Below are 5318 nucleotides of genomic sequence, written 5' to 3'. Positions count from 1 at the left end.
GCTTCTGATGGTTACTTTGCACATCCCACCCCATTTGATTATCTTATCTTGAAGCATCATTGTTTATTTATTTTCTAGCAAAGCACAAACTGCACTTTTAGTTTCAACTGTTATATCATAGTTGCATGCACAAGTTGCTAATGAAGCACAAACTACCCTATTATCTTGAAGCATCATAAGGAGTAACAACTTAATTTTTTTGGAAGACACAAGTCGCTAAGTTAACAAAGATTTGGTTTCAAGTGTGATCTATTTTCTCCAAATAGTAACCGGTATCATTTTTTCTTTGTTTCATACGATATCAATCTAATATTTTCAGGAGTATTCATAATGAATTGGAGGTAGAGAAAAAACTCTATCCGAAATATTCAACTTTGGAGCTTTCAGAGCGTACTTCAAAAAGAACATTTAATCACCGCCAAATTCAACTCATCCATGTATAGAATATTGTCAAATCACTACATGATTTCACTCCTATGGTAAGACCAAATCCGTCGGCAAAGGCCCGACAACCGCAGACATAGCCTTTGCCGACGGCTACGATCGGCATATTAATGTAACATACTCAATCTATTGTTATGTAATTCGAGATTGTTATGTAATTCAAGAAATCTGGAATAAGTGTGATATCTAAACATGGCCAACACTGTAACGACGTCTGTGAACATCCTATTGGTTTAAATGATATTATGAAGTTAAAATCTTTCAGCCTAACCACATGTACATACACGAAATGTTAAGTTGTTATTAGTTATCTTTTTAGCTGGTTATAAGTTGTTATAAGTTACCTTTTCTGAGGTGGCTTGATTTATATATCCTGAATGCTCGAAACATCATTTTGATGTGATGAGAATGCATACATGACACTTTCGCATTAGTACATTATTTGCTAATCCCATGCATATAGTATATCTGGTATTTTGTTCCTTACAAATTCATTACTACAAATTCCTGCCGCAACATGCGGGTACTATCTATTTTTTGCAAATGCTTGATTACCATTTTTATATACATGATCAATATTTTCATCATTTTTCTAGCACATGGTTAAAAATTCAATACACATTTAACATTTTGCAAATGTAGATTAACATTTTTCAAATACTTGTGGAACAGTTTTTCAAATGTTTGATTAATTTTTTTCATTTTAATAATGAAAGGAAAGGGAGAGAGAGTACATGGTTAATATTTTTCTATACACATTTAACATTTTGCAAATGCTTGATTAATGAAAGGAAGGAGAGGGAGAGGTAAGGTGAGAGGAGGAGAAAGGGACAGAGAGAGGTAAGATCATCTCAAGCAGACCCTTAAAATCACAAACTACAAAACTGAGATAAGGATTGAAAAAGACATTTTAAAGGTTCATTTTAGCTACGGCTGGACAGATACTCGTAAAACAAACTGATAAACTAGGATAAAGAGCTCCTTCCTCTAGTCTCAGTTGCCGCCTCTTTCCTCACCGGCCACACGTCGACGCGCCAATCGCACGGCGCGCCATCATCCGCTCCACCGCGCCGTCCCTGCTGGCCATGCCCCATTACCACGCGGTCGTGCCTAGCCTCGCTGACTGCACTGCCGCCCATCGGCCACACCCGCTGCATCTGCGCTTGCGCCTTGCTCTGTGCGCCCGCTCGGTCGAGCCGTGCCCTTTGCCTACCGTGCGGAGGATTTTGTAGCAGGCTGAGGTCACAGGAGGCCACGACGAGGTCATGGGAGGCCAAGGCGAGGTCGAGCTCGCCCAATTTGAACCGCATCGATCGATTGCGGCGTTTAGCGGCCTTTTCCGGTGTGCGGTAATGAATTTTGGTCAGTTTAGGGTGGATTCCGACAAACTCTGCGGCGCGTGTTTGCTCAACGAGGTTTGACCGTATACGGGCCCCTCGTTCGGCCTTCCAACCTTGAAATATAAGGGTTTCGAATTTGCACTTTCGCGACCCTTAAATTTTTGACGGGTTAGACCACTTTTACGATTTTTGTTTGAACACTTTTTCGATCAAAACTATAAAGCAAAAATATTATAAGGGTTTGACCACTTATATGAGGGTCTGCTAATGGTGTAAGATGAGAGCAGGAGGGAAGGAGAAAGGGACTAGCCCGCATGGATGTCGCCTTGCAGCAACGGGCATGTATTTGCCGAACACTCGTAGCGAGCATACAAATCTTCGAAGGGCTTCATCAAGCGAAAATGTTTGTGCCGTGCGCGCGAACGGTTGCGCGGACACACACGGCCGCAGGATCCTTGCCCATCATCGCTTTCCTTGGCCCATCATCCCGCTTTTCCTCTTCTACCTCTCATTGACCATGCATGCCCTCGCCCGCAGCAGCATGGTCAGCTACCACTCCGACGCACGCGCTCGGTTCTCCCGCCCCCTTGTAGCTACCACTCCATCGCGTTGTTCCTTCAGCTGCCATGCCTCCCTGCGGATCTCGTCGTCGCGCATGGAGTCGCGCCTTTCCTTCCGCTAGCATGGGGCGATCCCTTTCTGTTCTCCTCCGGCGAACAGGCCGCCCTCCATGCCACCTTCTCAACAAATCTCCCGCCTCGCCGCATTGGGTGCCACCGTGTTGAGACAAAAGCTATGAGTGAGGGCGATGTTGCAACCGTGACAAAAAGCTTCAATCGCGATCGAAAATGCTACAACCGGCATTTTTGAAAGCTTCAACCAGACGATGGGAATCGAGGGCCATCCATCATGCAACAGGAAACTACATCCGTTGACGACAAAAAGCTACAACTAGCGATATAAAAGCTTCAATCGGCGATAGAGAAACACAAAGGCTGCAATAATTGATACAAAAGCTTCAACCAACGACTATTGAAGTTCATATCGAACGGTGCTGCCCGACCGGCTCAAGCACACCGCGAGAGCGGTGCCCTTCATAAAAATCGAGGAAAGTGGGTTGAGAGCACGAGAGGAAGGGGACGGGTCGCCGATACTTTTAGAAATGCACTGATCGGCCACAATCCAACGGCAACCGACACAACAAAATCACGGTGATTTGTAACGCTTTCCCAAACATATCCCCTAATAATAAAGCACGGAGTGCTTGTGTCATCCGTCGGCGTTGTCACTTTTACACAAAAGTCCCTCCACTTCGAGTATTCAACCCGCAGTCCTTTCTTCATCTTATCCATTCGAGCGGGCGGAGCGCGATGGTGGAGCGAGGCAGCCCGGGACGGCAAAGGGGCCTTGCTCGAAGACGCCGCGCCGATGTCTCGAGAAGATGAACCCCGCAACCTCCTCCTCCTTCGCTTTCGCTTTCTCTCGACGGGCATCCATGGACGCCCGAGGTCCTTTGACTGACCATGCCTCCGGCCTTGTGACTACGCCGGCCGAGCAGCGACTCAGGTCATGCCAGCGCCTTCTCTTCTCCTTCCTACCGTTTTCCCTACCCTGCTCTCTCTCTCTCTCTCTCTAACACATCTCCCTCTTCGTTCTTTTCTCTGCAGGAGCATGGTTGAAGCCTCGTGGATATCGCGCCGAGGGACCACCGCCGGCTCGTGCCCCACCGCCGGGAATGAATCCCTGTGCCTGGATATGCTCGGATCCGGCGGCCCCGTCATTCCCGCTCCACTCGACCTCATCCCCAAACCTATACCGCACATGCTTCGCCCCGACACGGCTAGCAGGTGCAGAGCAAGCTCTGCTTCGGCTTCATTTTGCTGTTGATGCCGTAGTCCTCGCTCCGCTAAGGGATTTGTGCTCTCTAGCAATTGTTCAGCTTTAACCACTCTTCTACCTTCGGGAACGAGGGGGAGATTGGTGGGGTGGTCGTGGCGGTGTTCGTCCAGGAAATCACTGCATGCAGCTGATTGTGCGGGTTTTGTTGACCAGAAATAGTGTTTTTCCTTATTTCCAACCGATTTGGTATGCGGCATAGAGGTTATGTGGCGATCGCTTGATCTATTGCGTGCTTTCCGTGTTATGGCTAAAGCGCATAATGAAATCATGTTCTAACCGCTACTTGTTTTCTGCTCAGTTTGTTGATTTTAGAGGATACATATTGATGTTGTTCTAACCCTGATTTCTAACAATTAGCTACATGGCTGAGCAGGTAGTAGGAACTGGTTCATTTGGGATTGTCTTCCAGGTACAGCCCTTCCTCTCATGGTTTGCTTTTGCTTTGTGTGTTGTTGCCAATTAGTTGATGCAATGCTTATCGAATTCAACTGCTTCTCACATGTAGGCCAAGTGCTTGGAGACTGGAGAGACCGTGGCCATCAAGAAGGTGCTGCGGGACCACCGTTAAGAACCGTGAGCTGCAGCTTATGCGCTCCATGGACCATCCCAATGCCGTCTCTCTGAAGCACTGCTTCTTCTCGACCACAAGCAGGGATGAGCTGTTCCTGAACCTTGTCATGGAGTATGTCCCTAAGACTCTATACCGTGTGCTCAAGCACCACAGCAATGCCAACCAGCGGATGCCGCTTATCTATGTCAAGCTTTACATGTATCAGGCCTGTGAACCATCATGTTACACTTGCCTGGCTGCCTATAACTGCCTTATTGCTTGCTAATGTATCTTTGCCTTGGTTGTAGCTTTTAGAGGGTTAGCTTATGTCCATACTGTTCCAGGAGTTTGCCACATGGACGTGAAACCACAAAATGTTTTGGTATGTGTTTGTGAACACGACCTCGTTACTTTTTATTTATTTTATAGTTGGTCCTGAATTGGTCTCTTCTCTTGCCAATACAGGTTGATCCTCTAACCCATCAAGTCAAGATCTGTGACTTTGGAAGTGCAAAAGTTCTCGTACGTTGATTTCCCTTAAGAATCAGTAGTTTATTTCAGTATTGCGTTTAGTTTTGAATTGTTCTAGCGACTGATTGGTCATACTGTTGACATAGCATGTGATCTATGCCATTAATTATCATTATCAAGAGTAGTATGCTATTTTTTCCATGATAACGTGTAATACATTGAGTCTTCAGGAGGATCGAGCTGCTGTTTCTGTTCTATTTTGCTTGACCGGAACCCCAAATCCCCTCCTACCTGACCTAGAGCCGCCACCCACCCCATCTCCGGTCACCGGAGCCCATCCTCTCCTCGGTCGGATGACGCAGCGGAATCCAAGGCCATCATCCCATTGGCACAACCCATCCAGATGCAGCACGCTCACGAGGCACCTCGAACTGGGCAAGGAAGTTGGGCATGACGAGCGGCTCATGGGGCAGAGCACACACGGAGGCCGGACTTGCGCCCCAGCATCTCCACAAGTGTGTGTCCTGGGTGACCGTCGGCTAGGCCACGACGATGGGTTTCTTTTTTGAAAATTTCATTTAAATACTCATCAACATGAAGGGTTGATCATCCCT

General features: G+C 47.0%; 1 pseudogene; it reads left to right on the top strand.

Moving 5' to 3' along the window:
- Window positions 1-3279: 3279 nt before the first annotated feature.
- Window positions 3280-4764, top strand: LOC123404913 (annotated as a pseudogene).
- The last annotated feature ends 554 nt before the right edge of the window (window positions 4765-5318 follow it).

This window comes from Hordeum vulgare, chromosome 6H, assembly GCF_904849725.1.
Source record: "Hordeum vulgare subsp. vulgare chromosome 6H, MorexV3_pseudomolecules_assembly, whole genome shotgun sequence".
NCBI classification, from domain to species: domain Eukaryota; kingdom Viridiplantae; phylum Streptophyta; class Magnoliopsida; order Poales; family Poaceae; genus Hordeum; species Hordeum vulgare.
Note: the sequence above shows the minus strand (reverse complement) of the source record. Positions and strands in the feature narration are given on the sequence as shown.